General features: G+C 34.0%; 1 pseudogene; it reads right to left on the reverse strand.

Annotated features, from left to right (window-relative positions):
* Nucleotides 1-17,401: 17,401 nt before the first annotated feature.
* LOC140640668 (cysteine and glycine-rich protein 2-like) overlaps nucleotides 17,402-22,202 on the reverse strand; it is a 118,366-nt pseudogene continuing 113,565 nt past the window's right edge.

A 22,202-nucleotide genomic window follows, 5' to 3' on the forward strand; every position in this document is an offset into this window, starting at 1 on the left:
TTCCTCTTTCTTCTCCTATTTCCCAACAAGATTTAGAAATTACAAGATTTTCATACCAGTGAGTATAATGAGGTGAGCATAAAAGTGGCAATGAAAAAGATGATGCATTAACACAAAACTCAGAAAATCAGCATCACTATCTGTTGTTGAGAAACAGTTGGTAAGAGGTTGATATGGAAGATAGGAAAATGGCTCCCCAAAGGTTTCCAATGTCCTGATCCCCCAAATCTGTGGATTTATTGCCTTACATGGCAAAATGGACTTTTGTGTGAGTAAAGTAGGAATCTAGAGACAGAAAGATTATCCTGAATTTCCTAGGAGTGCTCAATATAATCTCAAGGGTCCTTAAAAGTGAAGGGAGGAAACAAGAGAGATTTGAAATGTTACTGTGCTGGCTTAACAAATAGAGGAAGGGCAGAAGCCAAAGAAATTCAGGCAGCCTGTAGAAGCTAGAAAGGCAAGAAAACAGATTCTCTCCTAAAACAATCAGAGGAGTGCAGCCCTACTGACTCATCTTAGACTTTTTCATATTATAGAATAACCGAACACTTTAAGACTAATATATTATATACTAATTTAAAAAAAATTTTACTCTGTCTATACATTTATGTTTCTCAACAGCCATTTTCCCTAGGTAATTTGAATTATTCATATTAATTCTAACTTTCAACCAAAAGAAATAATATTTTAAAAAATGCTCAGTGGTTGTTCATTGAGGAATGGCAATCACATTCAAGCATCTTAGCAGACTATCAAAATTCATGAAAATTCATGAACTACATGAATACATATAACACAATTTCCCACTGCTACATACATTTATTTTATATATTTTTGTATATTATCCACTGATATACTGCAGAGCTACTTAATGTTCCTATTAGAGATGGAAAGTGAGATTTCTTGGTTGACTGAATAGGATGTAGAAAAAAGTTAGTGATTCTTCTTCCATTGTTCTTCAAACCTAAAAATAATATATCGATTAATATGGCAAATACCTTACATAGCACATCCCCTATAGTCTTACTTGAACCTAAGTGACAAATGAAACAGGAAGGTGGGGTTGCTGTCCTTTAATTGTCAACATAAAGAACAAGGACAATGGCAAAAGTATCTTTTACCCTAACCATCTTCAGATTCTAGGCATTATTTTTATTTCTAGGGGGCAAGGAAGAGAGCAGAGCTGTGGTGGACTGACAAGAGAACATATCTGTTCATATTACTAAACTCCCGTACTGGCTTATAAAGAACTGAAAAATCCTTTTATGTGAGGAATCCTAAGTGACCCAATAAAATTAACATTAATCTAAACCATCGATTATATTTTTTTCCTGTACTGAAATAGGAATGAATTGGCCAGGTTGTCCTCTAAGTACTTCTATTTTATAATTAATCTGTAATTCAGGTTGCTGTCATCAGAAAGTAATAGTCTTATCAGAGCTACATAGCCAGAAAAATGAATCATTCAAGAACTTGAATGTGGATCACTTATATGTGATTCAGATACTTGATTCTCTTTCTTTTAAAATAAATTTTAAAGAAAACAATGCATTAAGTAATTATCTAATGAGTTCAGCAATTAAACTAATGGTAAGCAAGATAAAAGCTTCCTCCAAGAGACTTTGCCCTTACTCCCTCTCTGAGTTTTTAAGTATTTTGAACCTGTAGAACGGAGCAATTTTTAAACTGTTGTATAGTAGCATGCCCACAGTAACAAGTGATAATCTTTTCCACTGATCTACTGATTAAATGAATATGTCTGGGATGAAGATATATACTTCATATTAGAGATGTCTAACCTTCAAAGTCCTAATAGTGACATGCCTTAATTTATAGAATCTGTAGTAATTAATTTTCCTTGTAAAAATATGCCCATACAGTCACATACAAACCAACACATACCAATTGCTATATATGGAGAACCATATATAGCAGGCCATTCAGCTGCTTTATACTGATTGATGAGTTTAAGACAAAAGAATAAGGGGATTATACGTGTGCCTGATTTATTCTACAAAATCAATCATTGAATTTTGAAGGTTATTTAAACATTGTTAGAAAAACTATCAAAAACTTAGAAGACAAAAAGGTAGGTGGCACCTCCTTACCGTGTCATACAAGGGCAGAGGCTACCCAAAGGTTATCTAGTTAAATAAACTTAATGCACTTATATTTACTACTGACTGTAGGTCCCAGGCTTAGTGAAGTTACAACTCAACTAGTAGAATTTTGTCAGGTAGAGATGCAAATAATTTCTATCCAGTAGAATAAATATACCAAAAATTACAGTTTATGGTCTAATTGACCTAAAATGGTTGCATTTAACCCACACATATTTTCCAAACATTTCTTCATTAAATTAAATGTCTCAGGCAGCTGGGTGGCTCAGTGATTGAGTGTCTGCCTTTGGCTCAAGTCATAATCCTGGAGTACTGGGATCAAGTCCCACAACAGGCTCCCCTCAAGGAGCCTGCTTCTCCCTCTGCCTATGTCTCTGCCTCTCTATGTCTCTCATGAATAAATACATAAAACCTTAAAAAAATTAAATGTCTGTACCTCTACTTCTTAGCTATCTTCTTATTTCTTCACTCTATCATCTATCTATCTATCTATCTATCTATCTATCTATCTATCTATCATCTATCATCTATCTATCATCTATCTATCTATCATCTATCTATCTATCTATCTATCTATCTATCTATCTATCATCTATCTATCATCTGACTTCTCAAATTTTCTTTGGATCAGTTTTAATATATTGTTGTTCCTTCATTAATTAAAATTAAATAAAATATATGAAATGTGTTTAAACCTATTTGAAAATTAGAGTTTAGTACTTTTGTAGATCATCCACTCAAGTGGATGTAGATCATCCACTCAAGTGTATACTTGAGTGGTATACACATGGACTCACCTGTTGGGGCCAAGTAAACCGCCTTACTGGAGAAATGTATGTACTTAAAGGGCTATTTAAACTTGAGAATTAGTTTTTGTTTATGGAGTAAAATCTTAGTGTAACCGAATTTTAATTTTGCTAACTCTGGGATATCAAGGTTTGCTTCTATTGTCTCTTCCAATATCATGGTTTTTGTTTGTTTCTGATTCATGCAGACTGAAGAGTTATTTTCCATTGGAAGGAACAATGGATGGAAACTAAGTATGATGATTTGATGATCTCTATTAAGTGAGTTATTAGGAGACTAGTCCTGTCACATGAAAGATGATCAAGAATCTAGTCTTTATTTATTTTTCTTTGTATATTTATTTGTTTGTCTATTGATGAGTCCAAATGAATTAAGACTTTTGCAACCACTCGCAAAGAGAGCAGTTTTCTGAGTCTTGTCTAGGTTTACCTTTCATTGGTGGCTGAAACTGCAGCTCTTCCATGGATCTGGGTCTCTGGCAGAAGACTTTATTTTTTTTTAGGTGAGTGTAAAGTATTTTACTATCTCTGGAGTGAATTAATAACTTAGATTACCACATCTTTCAAATTAAATGGGCTATATTCAGATTGACATATAAATATTTTTCCAAAATTGATAGAAATTAAGGAAATAACTTTTAATATTATTAAAAGTCTAACTAAAACATAAATTCTTCTCTCTAAAACTGCTTTTTCAGAACATTTAATGAATCCAGATTATTACAATTAAAATGGATCTCTGAAAAAATAAAAATGATTAATAATTTTTGTCTAAGAAAATAAAGCAACATTGTGTATTCTCTTTGCTTTACCATTGTGAAGAATAACACAAGAATACATTGCATTTTTATAATTTAAATTTATTTTATCATAATATGCTCTTTAGTCTGAATTTCCTGTATGTCATAGATAGGTTTATTTATCAAATAAGTTGAAAATACTCATGTAACTAATATTTAAGAATTTTTAAAGGTGAGTTAGCATTCAACGAAATTGAATGACAATTCTGATGAAAATTTTTATAGCACTAATTATATTTGTTGTGTATCAGCTAAAAACATTTATAAGATTTTGAGTAATGCAAAGATGTGGGTAAATATTAAATAACATTAATATATTAATATTATTTGGGTTTCTGTGTATTTCTCAGTAATGTGAATAGTAAAACATTGACTACCAAGCATAATTTTAAACTGAGGCATTTTGCTTATTACTGTCATATGTTTCAGGAGACTATACTTTTGGGTAATGTAGTACTATTAATATCATTTCACCACCTTAAAATGATATAAAATAAATGTATGTAGTATTGGGAAATTGTGTTATACATATTCATGAATTTTGATAGTTTACTAAGATGCCTGAATATGATAGCCATTTTCAATAAATAACAACTGAGGATTTTTAAAAATTTATATTATTTCTTTTGGTTAAAAAGTATAATTAATATGAATAATTCAGATTATCCTAGAGAAAATGTATATTGAAAAGTTTTAATATGTAGACAGAATAAAAATGTTTTCTAAATCAAATATTAATAAATAATCTTAAAGTATCTTGCTATCCCATAATTTGAAGGAAGATAGTGAAAAGCAAAACTTGAATGATTGTGAAAATATTTGCAATGCATGTAGAAAGGAAATTTTTACTTGTCTTGGCTTAGAATATGCAAATACTAGATACATACATATACAAACAGTTGTATAAATATTTTTGCTGAAGTTGGCTCAATTTGAGTTTATTTGTGTTTATTTTTAAATGTTATGAAGCATTAACTGCCAAATATTAATGCCAAACTGGAATTTGGCTTTCTCACTGTTAAAATGATAAACGATCATCTTTCACCTTCTGTGCAATCTGCCCAGATAGCAGGGTTTCCATGGCCCACCAAAATTATTTTATCTTGAGATGACTTTATCATGCCCTTCATTATTAAAAATAGAACAAAGTTTCCTCACTTGTAGAATAAAGCTTTCTTAAAATTTCATTGCTCAGGTATCCCTGTCTTAATCTAATGGCCATATATCTTATGATAAATATTTTGATTTTTTATCCCAATATCAGAACTTCATTTCATAAAAAGTAAAAATTATAAGGAAAATATTTATACCTAAAACTATCTTTTATGTTTTCCAGAAAGCCTGTAGGAAAATAATAGATATGTTCTTTCTTTTATAAAAAGAGACACTAGAAATAGACTTGTTTATTATGTTCCATATTTTCAATTAGATCAATACAATTTTAAGACCTGCATAAAGTTGTCAAATCAGAAAAGATGCCTAGACTATTTTAGGTTAAGAAAAATGTTATTAGAAATTTTTCAAGGTTGATATACTCTATAAACACCTGGGAGATTTGTCGATGATTGTGCATTCCATTGCTTATTCTTACTCTGATGAAAAACATTAACCAGATTTTTGGGAAATAGCTAACCGCTGTACCTAAATAAAGAATTATACTCCTCTGTATTCCGATATGGTTAGTGAGTATAATAAGTTGATCACAATCACTTAGTATAATTATCAAACAGGTTTTTGCTTCCCTCTGATGGTTGCCTGAAGTCTCTGCTTTAAGTTGTATCTAGAATTTGTATGTTAAAAAATAAAAGGACAATCAAAATGCATTGTGGAAAGAACTGTATCAGGTACTTTGAATTTCAAAGAATAGACTATTGTGTAATACAGGCTTTGAAGCTGATATTGCTTAGGTAACTGTCAGATTGTACAAGTGTACTGAATCATCATATCCAGGGTTCTTTATGGTCTAGAAACAGATGTATTCCATGAGAGCACATTGCTGACCCATAATCCAGCAGAACAAGAATTAATTATCCAGGACAAAAAACTTATGAGTAAAAATTAACTATGGTTATCTGTGAGGAATACTGTCGACAAAATTTTAATTCTCTATTTTTATGGATATGTGAAGGAGTCACTATCTCTAACCCTGATTTTAGTAGACAGACTATTTTTAAACTGAAATGAAACATTTTTAATGGTAACTGGTTGTCAGTAGGCCTCTTTGTTCTCTTGCTTTTACCCATAATTTAAAGACAGTATTTTGAGCCTGCTTACATTTTAGGGAAATAGAGACATTTGCATGCATTCAATAAAATCTTGCCTTCCTATTTACTAGCATATAATTGAGCAGCGGATTCTGTAGCCAAGGCCTTATCTGAAGTATCTTATTTGAAAATGAGTCTCATTTCAATAGTGGCACTGCCACTATTAAGACATAAGGGTTGACTTCATATGTGGAGATGGTACTTTCAGAATATTCACCAAGAATTTTGTGAAATACTTTGCCATGTGGTGTATGGAAATGTCTCCATGTTGGCTCAAATAGTTCTGCTTTGTTACTTGATTTGCAGTCTCATTTTTACAAGTTGTAAAAGAAGTAAATTAACTGACAGGTAAGGGACATATATGTGGGACCTCAATAAAATAGCAATTCACCCAAATTTATGAGTACTGCACATGAAATCTGACAGAGAAGTTTTCTTGAGGTTGGTTTTCTAGCTTTGAAGTAGAAAGACATATAAGAGGGGATTTTTTGAGCTCAATCTGAGATTTGATATAAAAATTTTCAGGAAGAAGTTAATTCTCTGACATTTGTACTTGCTCGATACTGACTGGCTCTAGAGTTAGTTATAGGCATATATTGGAGATACTTTGGATTTGGTTCTGGACCACCACGATAAAACAAATATTGCAATAAGATGAGTCAAATGAACTTTTTGTTTTCCTAGTGCATATGAGGGTTATGTTTACACAATACTGTAATCTACCAAGTGTGCAATTGCATTATGTTTAAAATATATATATACATAACATTTTAAAAATAATTTATTGCTGAATAATGTATATAATAATTGTCTAAGCTTTCAATAAGTTATAATTTTTTGCAGGTGGAGGGTCTTGCCTGATGATAATGGCTACTGACTAATCAGTTGGGTGATTGATAAAGGTTGGGTTGACTGTGGTGATTTCTTCAAATAAGACAACAATGAAGTTTGCTGCATTGATTGACTCTTCCTTTCACAAACAATACTCTGTAGCATGTGATGCTGTTTAATAGTGTTTTTATCCACAGTAGAACTCCTTTCAAACTTGAAATCAGTCGTCTCAAACACTGGCCCTGTTTAGTAAACTAAGTTTATGTCATATTCTAAATCTTCTGTTGTCATTTTCACAATCTTAATAATATCTTAATCAGGAGTTGATTCCACCTGAAAGCACTGTCTTTGCTCATCCATAAGGAATAATTCCTCATCTTTTTTACTTTTTTCATTAGACTACATAAATTCATTCACATATTTAGACTCCACTTCTAATTTTAGTTCTCTTGCTATTTCTATCCCATCTGCTGTTACTCCCTCCAATGATGTCCTAAGTCCCTCAAAGTCTTCCATGAGGGTTAGAATCAACTTTTTCCAGACTCCTTTTAATGTTGATATTTTGGCCTCTTATTATGAATGTTGTTGATGATATCAAGAATGGTGAATCCTTCATAGAATATTTTCAGTTTATTTTGCCCAGACTATCAAAGGAGGACAGATCTCTAGGGTAGCTATAGCCTTACAAAATGTATTTCTAAATAATAAGACTTGAAAGTCAAAATGATTCCTTGATCCATGGGCTTCAGAATTGGATGTTGTGTTAGCAGCATGAAAACATTAGTTTAATGTACATTTCCATCCAAGTTCTTAGGCAATAATGTCAATGATTAGAAATATTTTGAAAGGAACCTTTTCCTGATTAGTAGGTCTCAACAGTGGGCTTAATATATTCAGTAAACTATGTTGTAAACATATGACTGTCATCCAGGCATTGCTGTTGCATGTATAGAGCACATGTAGAGTAGATTTAACATAATTCTTAAGTGCCCTGTGATTTTCAGAATGGCCAGCGAGTATTCACTTCAATTTAAAGACACCAGCTGCATTGGTCCTTAACAATAAAGCCAGCCTGTCCTTTGAAACTTTGAAGCCAAGCAATGACTTCTCTTCCTTAGCTATGAAAGTCCTAGATGATGGGCACCTGGGTGGCTCAGTTGGTTAAGTGTCTGACTTCAGCTCAGGTCATGATCCCAGGGTCCTGGAATCAAGTACAACATTGGGCTCCCTGCTCAGCAGAGAGTCTCCTTCGCCTTCTACCACTCATCTCTGCTTGTGAACTCTCTATTTCTCTCAAATAAATAAAAGTTTTTAAAAAGTCCTAGGTGGCATCTTATTCTGATAGAAGGCCATTTTGTCTACATTGAAAATATGTTGTTGAGTGTAGCCACCTTCATAAAGTATCTTAGCTAGAATTTCTGGATAACTTGCTCTAGCTTCTATATCAGCATTTCCTGCTTCATCTTGCACTTCTATGTTATGGAGATGGCTTCTTTCCTTAAACTTCATGACCTAACCTCTATTAGCTTGAAATTTTTCTTTTATAAGTTCCTCACCTTTCTCAGACTTCATAAAATTAAAGAGAGTTAGGGCCTTTCTCTAAATTAGGCTTTGGCTTAAGGAATATTATGGCTCCTTTGATTTTCTATCCATACCACTAAAACTTTTTCCATATCATAAATAAGACTGTTTCACTTCTTTTTCCTTTTTAATCATTTGTATGTTAATTGGAGTAGCACTTTTAATTTCCTTTGAAAACTTTTTCTTTGCATTCACAACGTGACTGTTTGGCATGAGAGACCTTGCTTTTGGCCCATCTCAGCTTTTGGCATGCCTTTTTTTCTTAGCTTAATCATTTCTATTTTTTGATTTAAAGTGAGAGACTTGTGACTCTTCCTTTCATTTAGAGTCTACTGTATGGTAGACTCTAATTGGCCTAGTTTCAATATTGTGTCTCATGGAATACGGAAACCCAGGGGAAAGGAGAGAGATAGGGGAATATCCAAGTGGTGCAGCAATTAGAACACACAAAATATTTATTAATTTCACTATCTTATAAGAGTTGTTTGTGGTGGCCCCAAATATTTATAATAGTAATGCCAAATATCATTGTTCATAGACCACCATAAAAATGAGAAGATTAAAAATTTTTAAATATTGCAAGAATTACCAACCTATGACACAGAGACATAAAAAAGAGCAAATTGCTGCTGGAAAAAGTGGTGCTAATAGATTTGCTCTATTCAAGGTTGCCACAAACCTTCAATTAATAAAAAATTCAGTATCTATGAAGTGCAATAAAGTGCAGTAAAATGAGGTATGCCTCTACAGAGAAAACTCAAGATTTGTATTGTTAATGAATATTCTTAGAAGACTATGTAAATACTCAAGCCAGTTCACAAACACATTTATGAACACAAATTACATTTTTATGAACAGTAAAAACCCTTTCAGATTAGTTATGATCACAAGGTGATAAAGTGTCAAAACAGATCTAAAACCTATTGGAAAAAGTATTATTCCTAACTGCTATATAATGAAAAACAACTCAGGAGTTATCTTGGAGATTAACTTAGTATGGTATTATATACTACTGATTTACAGTCCTTGACATTATAATGCTACATGCTAACTGAAAGAATTTTCTGTAGTAAAGATGTAATTGATTCCTGTAAGATGAAATCAGTTATCCCAATTGCTATAGATTATGGCCTTGTTGGACTTCAACCAGTTTTATATCTGATGGAACAGTCATACACTGAATTCTTCATTTACTTATTAAACTGCAGACTCCCATTCTCCTTCATTATTTAATTAGTTGAATACATTTTAAAATAAATCCATTATATGAGATACATGTTTCTTAATATATTTAAAGTTACATTTTAATAAATATTAATATCATATATGTCAAAACATCTCCAATTATGCCAATTTCCCACTACTAGCTATCAGTGGAATGTGATTTCATACATTTTCCCACCTGTATGTCTCTACTATATATATATACTTAAGATACTCAATGCAAAAATAAGTATATATGGAAAATTTCTTATTAAAACATTTTCAGATTTCTAGAGAAGATGGCAGAGTTGGAGGATCCTAAGCTCCTTTCATCCCATGGATACAACTAGATAACACCCACATCACTGTAAATAAACCAGAAAACAACATGAGAACTGGCAGAACAAATTCGCCACAGCTAAATGTAGAGAAGTGACCAAATCAAAGAAGGTAGGAAGGGCAGAGACATGGTCAGGAGCCAAAAGGACAAATGAGAGGAAGGGGTGCAGCAGGTATTAAGAGTGGAGAGGAACAGACCCCCAAGCTAGGCACCCCAGACACAAAGACTTGCATAGAGAAGATGAATCCCCACATCATTTGGCTTTGAAAACCAGAAGGGCCCAATAATCAGTGGAGCTTAACACCTGAACTTTCAAAATCAATTGGCTCAGCAGGGTGGAGTCCTTTCTTTTATTTTTTATCTTATTTTATTTTTTAACATCACTAAATTGAAATTTCATTTATTTATTTATCCATTTTTTATTGGTGTTCAATTTGCCAACATACAGAATAACACCCAGTGCTCATCCCGTCAAGTGCCCCCCTGAGTGCCCCTCACCCATTCACCCCCACCCCCCACCCTCCTCCCCTTCCACCACCCCTAGTTCATTTCCCAGAGTTAGGAGTCTTCATGTTCTGTCTCCCTTTCTGATATTTCCCACACACTTCTTCTCCCTTCCTTTCTATTCCCTTTCACTATTATTTATATTCCCCAAATGAATGAGACTATATAATGTTTGTCCTTCTCCAATAGACTTACTTCACTCAGCATAATACCCTCCAGTTCCATCCATGTTGAAGCAAATGGTGGGTATTTGTCGTTTCTAATGGCTGAGTAATATTCTATTGTATACATAAACCACATCTTCTTTATCCATTCATCTTTCGATGGACACTGAGGCTCCTTCCACAGTCTGGCTATTGTGGCCATTGCTGCTATAAACATCAGGGTGCAGGTGTCCCAGCGTTTCATTGCATCTGTATCTTTGGGGTAAATCCCCAGCAGTGCAATTGCTGGGTCATAGGGCAGGTCTATTTTTAACTCTTTGAGGAACCTCCACACAGTTTTCCAGAGTGGCTTCACCAGTTCACATTCCCACCAACAGTATAAGAGGGTTCCCTTTTCTCCGCATCCTCTCCAACATTTGTGGTTTCCTGCCTTGTTAACTTTCCCCATTCTCACTGGTGTGAGGTGGTATCTCATTGTGGTTTTGATTTGTATTTCCCTGATGGCAAGTGATGCAGAGCATTTTCTCATGTGAGTGTTGGCCATGTTTATGTCTTCCTTTGTGAGATTTCTCTTCATGTCTTTTGCCCATTTCATGATTGGATTGTTTGTTTCTTTGGTGTTGAGTTTGATAAGTTCTTTATAGATCTTGGAAACTAGCCCTTTATCTGATACGAGTCCCTTCTTTTAAAGAGACAGCACAAAAAAAAAAATAGCCCCACTGAAATCCAGCATAGATGCAAAAGTTTGAAAGATGTCTAGGGCATACAAGAAGGAGGTATGTTTTCTGATCTCAGAGTGTGTGCTGGAGGGGCAGGGATCATTGGAAAACTTCTCAAAGAATGAAAGAGCTATTGGGCACATTTCCCTCCCATGTCCCAACCTAGATACATAGACACCTGTGGGAACCAGCTTAGCATGAACACTCCATATAATTTGCTAACAGCATGCCCCACCCCCACATTCCCCCTTAGACAGGCTCTCTTGATCCAAGCCTGAACAGGAGTTTTCCCAAGAAGCTGCAATTTATCTCTTTCAGTTGACCAGCACAGACCTTGCTAAACAGCATAACCCCCCCCACCATTCTCCTGAAGATTCCCCTAATTTCCAATATACCCTTAACCACAGCCCATTCAAAGTGGTACTGCAAGCCTGGTAATGCACAAGTAGCCCTAACAGGGAGCAGCACCACTCCAAAGTGACTTCTGCTCTGGGGAGAGGGGAAGATAACCGTACACAACAGTCCAACTGCTGCCCCAGCAGTGGGCTGGCTGGCGGCGGACATCTAGACTGACTGCAGGCCCCACCAACCAATTAAAGCTTCTCAAGGGACAGAAAACACAGGGAAAGTATCTTGCCGTTAAGATTCTATTCTGCAGTTCATTTTTATTGTACTACTGGATAACACCTGGTCTGACTCAAATCAAGCCCAAGGCAGCTCCAGACTGACCACAACTTAAGGACCAAGCCTTGCCCACAATAGGCAAAGAGAACCATTACAGACAATTGCACTGAAGACAAACATGACTCATCCACAACAGTAGGATGCCACACTCTTAGGAGACACCCTTGAAGCACCAGACTCTGGTGAACAGAGCACATTGCACTATAGGGTACCATAGAACCTTCTTCATAAGGCACTACTTTCAAGAGCAGGAGATGTAGCTGACTTTCTTAAACATATCATATATGTCAAAACATCTCTAATTATGCCAATTTCCCACTACTAGCTATCAGTGGAATGTGATTTCATACATTTTCCCACCTGTATGTCTCTACTATATATATACTTAAGATACTCAATGCAAAAATTGAGTATCTTAAGATACTAGATATCTATTTATTATCTTAAGATAATAGAAACAGAGAGCTAGATAAAATGAAAAGTCAAAAAAAAAAAAGTCCCATATAGAAGAATAAGACAAAGTCACAAGAGAGCTAAATGAAATAGTGATAAATAATATGCTGATAGATAATTTAAAGTAATGGTCATAAAGGTACTACTTGAGAAAAGTGGAGGATCTCAGGGAGACCCTCAAAAAAGAGATAGAAAACAAAACAAAACAAAAACAAAAAAACAGAGATGAAGGACTCAATAAATGTAAATAAATTATACAAGGGGGAATAAATAGTAGACAAGAGGAAGCAGAAGACAGATCACTGACCTGGAGGACAAAGTGATGGAAAGCAATCAAGCAGAATAGGAGAGAGAAAAAACAATATTAATAAATTAAAATAGACTGTGGGAACTCAGCAACACCACCAAATATATAACATTTGCATTACAGGGCTCTCAGAAGGAGAGGAGAGAAAAAAAAGAGGTCAGCAAACTGATTTGAAGAAATAATAGCTAAATACTTACTGAATCTGGGGGACAGAAACTGAAATCCAGATCCAGAAGTAACAGAGAGACCCCACAAAATCAAACCAAGGAGAATACATCGAGGTGCATAGTAATTAAAACAGTAAAAAGTAGTGACAAAGAGAATTTTAAAAGCAGCAAGAATAAAATAGTTATATACAAGGGAAACCTCATAAGGCTATCAGCTGATTTTTCAGTGGAAATTTTGCAGGCCAGAAGAAAATGACATTGTATTTATACTCGAGGTGCTAAGAGAAAACATTTGCAGCTAAGAAAATTCTATCCCACTTGATTGCAGTGAATGCTCAACCACTGAGCCTTGTAGGTGTCCCAAGACCTGGTTTTTTAAAAAGGTCAACAAAACTGATTAACCTTTAGCCAAATTCACACACACACATACACACACACACACACACACACACACACAAACTCTCAAAAAATAAAATCAGAAATAGACAAAACAATAAGCACCCCAGAAATGCAAAGGATTATAAGAGAATATTTGAAAAATTATATTCCAATAAATTGTACAATGTAGAAGAAATAGATAAATTCCTAGGAACATATAACCTCTCAAAACTGAAATAGATAGAAATAGAAAATTTGAATAGACTGATTACTGGCAAAGAAATTGAATCAGTACTCAAAAAACTCCCAACCAATCAAAAGTCCAGGACCAGATGGCTTCACAGGTGAATTCTACCAAACATTTAATGAAGTGCTAATACTCATTCTCCCCAGGTTGTTCTAAATATAGAAGAAGCAAAGCTTCCAAATGCATTTTACAAGGCTAGCATTATCCTGATACCAAAATCAGATAGATGCAACCAAAAGAGAATGACAGTCCAATATCTATGATGAACATGAATGCAAAAATCCTCAACAAAATATTAGCAAGCCAAATCCAACGATAAAATGAGAAAATTATTCACTGCAATTAAGTGGGATTTATTTCAAGGATACAAGAGTGGTTGATTTTCATAAATCAATCAGCATGATACATTATGTCAATAGAAGAAACGATAAAAAACATATCATTTCAATAGATGCAAATTGAGAAAGAATTTGACAAAGTACAATATCCATTAATGATAAAAACCCTCAACAAAGCAGGTTTAGAGAGAACACACCTCAACATAATAAGGACAATAAATGAAAAACCCACAGCTAGTGTCACACTCAATAGTGAAAAACTGAGAACTTTCCCCTTAACATCAGGAACCAGGAAAGGATGTTCACTCTTACAACTTCTGTTCAGCATAGTATTGCAAGTCCTAGCCACAGCAGTCAGATAAGAAAAAGAAATAAAAAGTACCTAAATTGGTAAAGTAGAAGTAAAACTTTTACTTTTTGCAGAAGGCATGATACTATATGTAGAAAACCCTAAAGACACCACCAAAAGCTACTAGAACCGACAAGTCACAGAAAAAAAAAAATGCACAAAATCCCTTGCATTTCTATACAATAATAATGAAAAAGCAGAAAGAGAAATTAAGAAAACAACTCCATTTATAATTTCACCAAAATGATAAAACTCCTAAAAATAAACTTAACCAGGGAGGTAAAAGACCCGTACATCAAAAACTATAAGATACCTAGGAATAAAACTAACCAAAGAGATGAAAGACCTATGTTCTGAAAGCAATAAAACATTTATGGAAGAAATTGAAAACGACACAAACGAATGGAAAGATATTCCATGTTCATGAATTTGGAGAACAAATATTATTAAAATGTCCACACTACCCAGAGCAATCTACACATTTCATGGAATACTTATCAAAATACCAACTGCAGTTCCCACAGAACAAACAATCATAAAATTTGAGTGGAACCATAGAAGACCCTGATTAGCAAAGTGGTCTTGAAAGAGAAGAACAAAACTGGAGGCATCACAATTCCATATTTCAAGATATACTACTAAGCCACAGTAATCAAAACAGTATGGTACAGGCACAAAAACAGACACATGGATAATTGGGACAGAATAGAGAGCCTAGAAATAAACTCATACTGTATGGTCAATTAATCTTCAACAAAGGAGGTAAGAATATACAATGGGAAAAAGTCACCAAAATAGTGTTGAGAATCTGGACCACCTTCTCACACCAAAAACAAAGATAAACTCAAAATGTATTATAGACCTAAATGTGAGACTTGAAACCATAAAAATGTTAGGAGAGAGCACAGGCAGTAATTTCTCAGACATTAGCCTCAGAAATATTTTCTGGATATGTCTCCTGAGGCAAGGGAAACAAAAGCAAAAATAAACAATTGGGACTAAGCCAAAAAAAAAAAATCTGCATAGCAAAGGAATCTATCAACAAAACTAAAGGATAACCTACTGAACAGAAGATATTTGCAAATTACATATCCAAAAAGGGTTAGTATCCAAAATGTATAAAGAATTTATACGGGCAGCCCCAGTGGCACAGCGGTTTAGCGCCGCCTGCAGCCCGGGGTGTGATCCTGGAGACCCAGGATCGAATCCCATATCTGGCTCCTTGCATGGAACCTGCTTCTCCCTCTGCCTGTGCCTCTACCTCTCTCTCTGTGTCTCTCATGAATAAATAAATAAAATCTTTTTAAAAAAAAGAATTTATACAACTCAAATCAAAATAACAAATAATATAGCAAGAAATGAGCAGAAGACATGAACAAATATTTCTCCAAAGAAGACATACAGATGATCACAGACATATGAAAAGATGCTCAACATCATTAGTCATCAGGAAAATACAAATCAAAATCACAACAAGATATCACCTTACACCTCTCAAAATGGTTAAAACTAACAACATAAGAAACAGGTGTTGGTGAGGATGTGGAGAAAAGGAACCCCCATGCACTACTGGTGGGAATGCAAACTGGTGCTGCCACTCTGGAAAACAGTTTAGAGATTCCTCAAAAATTAAAAATAGAATTACCATATGAATCCAGTAATTTCACTATTATTTACCCAAAGAATAAAAAAACATTGATTTGAAAAGATAGAAGTACTCCTGTGTTTATTGCAGCATTATTTAAAATAGCCAAGTTATGTATACAACCTATATATCAGTAGATAAATGGATAAAGAAGAGATGGTAAGCATGTATGTAAATCAATGTTATTTGCAACAGCATGGCTGTTGTTTTAGATAAAAGTATGTTATATTCATATTGAAATTGGAAATGACAAAAAATATTATTTATTCCATAGGGTCAATGTTTACTAACTCCATAATTCTGTAACTTTTTTATTAAAAAAAATTTAAGGGGAACCTGGGTGCTGCAGTTTGTTAAGCATCCGACCCTTGATTTTGGCTCAGATCCTGATGTCAGAATTCTGAGATTTACCCTGAGTTGGACTCTGCACTCAGTGTGGAGTCTACTTGAGATTCTCTCTCCTTCTTCCTCTGCCCACTTGCACTGTCTCTCAAATAAATAAATAAATCTTAAAAAAAAAAGAAAAGAAAATTTAAGTGTATCTTTTAAATCACGAGAAAGGAGCATCATTTCTTGTGACCTATTTAACATAATCTCACTTTTGAGTTTATTTTCCACTCATGGAGATAAACCCTTTAAATATTGTAATTCCAGGATATTTCTTTTCTACTCATTTGAGAAAAAAATAGATTTATTTTAATAGTTACTTCAATATCATTATCAAAATTTTAAGATAAGTTTTCCACCAAATAAAAAAATAGGTCAGAACTTTTCATCATCGTTGACAATGTCTTGTTTGGGACAGTATCCTAAAACTTTAACTATAATGATATTATAACCACATTAATCTTATCAATGATGGTTTATTATTTTCTTAATTTTTATTTATTTATGATAGTCACAGAGAGAGAAAGAGAGGCAGAGACACAGGCAGAGGGAGAAGCAGGCTCCATGCACCGGGAGCCCGACGTGGGATTCGATCCCGGGTCTCCAGGATCGCGCCCTGGGCCAAAGGCAGGCGCCAAACCACTGTGCCACCCAGGGATCCCAATGATGGTTTATTAGAATAAAAACTGCTATTTTAAAAAGTAGTTTTTTTAAAGTTTCTTTTAATAAAATTGTACTTTTATCATTAATAAGCAATTTCATTTTAACAGGTTGGTAGCTGTACTTCCTTTACTCTTTACAAAAACATTTACTTACCATCTGAATGTTACACTTAATTTCAAGGACAAATAAGCAAGTTATTTTTAAGCAAGTTATACTCATAACAATGTAAAGTGTCTCAGTACCGTATTTTGATAAAATGTAGTATTTGAACCAATCTGTTGGTGATCAGAGAAGACAGGAAACCTGCTGATACATATGATTGCTCTAACTTAAGAGGTTGGCAACCTTTAACACTTGTGCCAGATGGTGACACACTAGGACATTTGGATTGGCAACCAGCCTCTGGCAGTAGCTCAACCCTCTCTGTCTTTACTACTATTTGGAGTTATTACTACCGTTCCTGGTCACTGGCATAGGCATGATCAATACAGATCTTGGATCTCACAAAGTCGTTGTGGCCTCCAGGTCTTTCTACCCAACCTGTCCTAAACTCTGTAATAGAAAACAAAAGAAAGGAAAAGATGTTATAAATTCTGAGAAAGGTGGTTTTTAAAATATTATTCTACTGCTGATTATCATAACATCTGAGACATAAGAAATTCAATGTTTCATTGAGTAACATCTTTATCAGTGGCCATCCTGTCTTAGGGTGACAACCACAAAGATAGGGAACTCACAGTCTATCTTTTCATAGCTGAAGCCAAGAGCAATTGACTTCAATTGAAGGTGGGCTTTAGGACTACACAAGTATTGACTGATGATGCAGATGAAAACTTTTGCAGGTATGAAAATTTTCTAAACTTGTTCATTATAAAAGTTAAGTAGAATAAAAAGAAAAGAATGATTTCTGAATTATTTCAGGCTCATTTCCAATATTCCTTGCTTTATTAATCTCTAAAAAATGGACAAAGGATATAAGGATAGAATTACAGACTCCCTTTCATCCACCGTTTAATGTCTGATGTATATATCAATTTCATTTTATTACACTTTTCTGAATTAGTCCAAAGTATAGTAGTTTGCTTGTATAATTACAATAACCTCTTTATTTGTTGCCCCATTTCTCTTTCTATTGTTAAATAATCAAAGGAAATTTATCATAAACAAGTTTGGAATGATGAGAGTGAAAAGTCACCTATCTCATATAGAAAAAAAAAATACACTTAAAAGGAAAAAAATCAAAGTCCCCAAGCAGAAAGAACCAATGATGCTAATGATACCTATATCCAGTTATTTTAAGGCAGGCAATAATTCTGACTGCACAGTTTCAATCAGTTTTTTTTTAATTCTGAGAAAAAAATCCATATTCAGTTGCAAAATATAAGAACATTCTTATTTTATGCTGGCTTCAAGAGGTAAGGCTTTAAGGCTTCTTAAAAACTCATAGTTCCTGTTATTTATGAAAAATTTTAAATTTTGTAATTCAAGGCTTCTTTTAGGAATATCTGCTATTCTGGGTCCATCTTGAAATGTAGGTCTTTTAGAAATACAACCTTTTTTCTTTTTAGAAATATGAAACTCTCATAGTTTAAGAAATTTGATGTGTTTAACTGAGTATAGAACCAGACTGAAGGCAAAATGTCACATTTGTTTTCTTTTTCATTCTCTGATCCATTCTCTACCCAAAAGCTAGAATGACATTTGTAGAATGCAAGCGGGGATCATTATTCTCATTAAACACAGCAATGATGATTTTGTGCATTGGACATGTATTCCTCACCATGCTCTACTGGATATTAAATAGAAGCTGGTCCTTTTTAAAGTGTATATGCTGCCAAAGGAAGCACTAGAATCTGGCCTTTTTATTCTTCCAACCATTCTCATACTGAAATTTTAAATCATCTACACTAGAGCTCTTTAAAAGGATAAAAAATGAAAAAAAAAAGGATAAAAAATGAAGACTGACTCCATGAACATGATTTCACTATCTAGGAAATTCTTTCTCAGGAAGAAAAATAACCTTAGGTTTCAAAAAGTTCTGGAGCTGAAAAGCAGGTTACTCAACTTGCCAAAATCAAGGTGAAGGACTCCTTTAACAGAGTGATAGTTCACTCAACTGGATTTGTCAAACAACAGTTTATTCTTCAAAGTCCATTTCAAAACCTCAACCCTGTTTCCATCAACACTAAAATTTTATATAAGGAACTTTGTCCGTGACAATAAGCTTTACATTGAAAATTCTGCCTTAAATCAAGCTGCAATAATATAAAAAATATCTTGTCCTTAACCTCCCCTTGGCAATCTGTGAGGCCAGTGTCTCTTTACACAGTAATTGATCAACAAGGCTCTGCTTAATCAATAGGTTGTTTTGGTGATGTTTAGGAGGTTTCTCCTTAGGCTGCATCATAGTATCCTTCATCTCTGGCTTCCTTCCCCCTCTTTTTTTATGCTTGAATGATTATCTTTCTTCAGAAGTCTACTTAACTATTCACTCCTCAGAGGGACATAGGGCTGCATTTTTCCTACTTTTCTCTATTACAGTCCTTCCTCCATTATCGTTGTAACTATTTATAACATAAAATAATGTGATTGTTTACCCAATTGTGTTTTGCTAGTTTTCCTTCCACTAGAGGCAATCATGAGGAACTCAGCAACTACTAGGCTATTCTAAATAACTATATTCTCAATGAATGTGGGAAGGAAGCAAGGAAGGAAGGGAAGAAGGAAAGAAGGAAAAAGAAAAAGAAAGAAGAAACTAAAAAAGAAAGAAAGAAAGAAAGAAAGAAAGAAAGAAAGAAAGAAAGGAAGAAAGAAAGAAAGAAGAAAGAAAGAAAAAAGAAGAAAGAAAGAGAAAGAAAGAAAGAGAAAGAAAGAAGAAAGAAAGAAAGAAAGAAAGAAAGAAAGAAAGAAAGAAAGAAAGAAAGAAAGAAAGACACAGAGGGTACAAGGTTTGAAAGAGATACAGAGGATGAAGGTTTGAGTAGGACTGGGAAATTAACCTCCAGAAATATGTGTGTATGTACGTATACATACACATCTACATCCATAAATATCCATATACAACCAACCAGTCAAATAGCATTTATTTGATTGGTTGTTTACTGGAAAATCTTAGCTAACACCAAGCTTCCATAAATTCTGCAACTCATAAAGTCTTGGGAGGAGTTCAAGTCTGATAAGTTTTCTGTGAAAACGTATGTTAATCTATCAATTTGCTGGTGTAGTTTGTAGGGATTTGCTAGGGAAAGCCACAATATTTCTGGTACCTCCAGATATTTGAGTCCTAAGAGAAATATTTCTGATAAACCTCACGGCATCCTTCTGTGAATGTCTTCCTGTTGGAGATACTCCAAATTATGTATGAGCTTAAGGCCAACTGGTCTACTTGATAGAGGAACAGTGGAACTATGTGAAGAAAAACATTGTGCTCTATCCTGTTACAGATTATGAAGATCAGAAGAAGTGATCTAGAAAACAAAGCAATGGTGAGAAAACAGGCAATTAAAAAAAAACCACGAGTCTGTATAGTGAAAGAACTTGCACAGAAAAAAGAAGAAATATTGTACTCAAAAGCTAAAGGTAATGTTCTTTCTGAAGAATACTAATTGATACCTCTTATCATAGTCAAATAACAAAACATGTATTTAAAGATATTAATAAGAGAAAAATCTATAGCTCTGAAGTGTGGGTGTAGGGAAGAGGGGAAGATTTAGAATAGTAACTGACCATCACTAATGTCCCATGTCCTACACAGGAAAAGGAAGGATTTGTGGAATTGATGGCAGTGCAAAAAATCTTCCCAGTGGATTATATGATTGTAGAGCTACTAAATTTGGTTTCTGGAAAAATAGTTTATATAATTATAAGAATGCACTTTTTATAAGGGTCAAAGTGCGTCATGTCATCACTGGAAATATATACTTGCCAGGATCCGCATCAATGTGAATTAGGAAAGTTTTCAAATAAAATATAGGAGAACAGAAAATAAATATTCAAATAAAACCCAAAAACTGCACCTTATGCATATTTAATAGCATAGAAAAATTGAGAACACAAGAAAAGGGCATTTTAAGTACTTCTTAAGAAAAAAGTAACCAGGGGGATCCCTGGGTGGCTCAGTGGTTTAGTGCCTGCCTTTGGCCCAGGGTGTGATCCTGGAGTCCTGGGATCAAGTCCTACATCGGGCTGCCTGCATGGAGCCTACTTCTCCCTTTGCCAGTGTCTCTGCCTCTCTCTCTGTGTCTCTCATGAATAAATAAATAAAATATTAAAAAAGTAACTAGCATATATAGTAATATCCATATAGTAATAAATGGATTTCAAAATTTTAAAATAAGAATATAAATGAGATTTTACAATTTAGGAAACTCCTTATTTGATTATAACAATAAATTCTTATGATTCATGAAAATATCCACTTTCATTGTGCTGGCTCCTAAGCTTAGCACTTTATAAGAATTCAGTGACCATTTGTATTGGATAATATATTTTTCTCTTATTTGGCAATACAGTACACTCTGTGAGGTTAAATCATTTACCCAAGGAAACATATCTGAAAAGAGGCAGAACAAAATACGAATTCAAGACTATTTCTATTCAACCTTGCTGTTTTAAAAGACAACTGCTTAGAGATTCATGAGGGGCCTGGAACCAAAAGGGATGTCAAGTACATTAATTGTCAGGATCAGAATCTATGTAAACAGATATGCACACACATACAAATACAAACATGTATATGCACATATATATATATAACATGCATTTGCATGGATAAATATTTATATGGAAAATATATAAATGTTTAATTGTGTACTCAATTCAAAGCAACAAACTAGGAAGTTCATTTTCTTACTACCTATTTCGGGAGAAAAAGAGACTGAAGATTCAGTGAAATAGAACAAAGAAAATATAATTATGGAAATGATGTGCACAGGAAAATTCATCAGTAAGCACATACCTACATGGTTTTCTGGGCTACTGAAATTAAGAGAATCAAACTAACAGCATATCAAATAAATTCTTTCTTATTCTACTTTTTGTTGTTAACATTTTTATTATTGATATTGTTTATCTTTTACTTCAGGCATTTCCATTTGAGTCATAATTTCTTTCTCTCTGCTCTCAGACATGCTCCTTTTCCACTAAACCCATTAATATATTAATAATAGTTATTTTAATGTTCCTTTCTGAGTATTACAACATCTGAATCAGCTCTGAATCTGTTGATTTCTTTTTTCTTTTTTTTCTAAATT

The sequence above is a fragment of the Canis lupus genome, chromosome 9, assembly GCF_048164855.1.
Source record: "Canis lupus baileyi chromosome 9, mCanLup2.hap1, whole genome shotgun sequence".
NCBI lineage: Eukaryota > Metazoa > Chordata > Mammalia > Carnivora > Canidae > Canis > Canis lupus.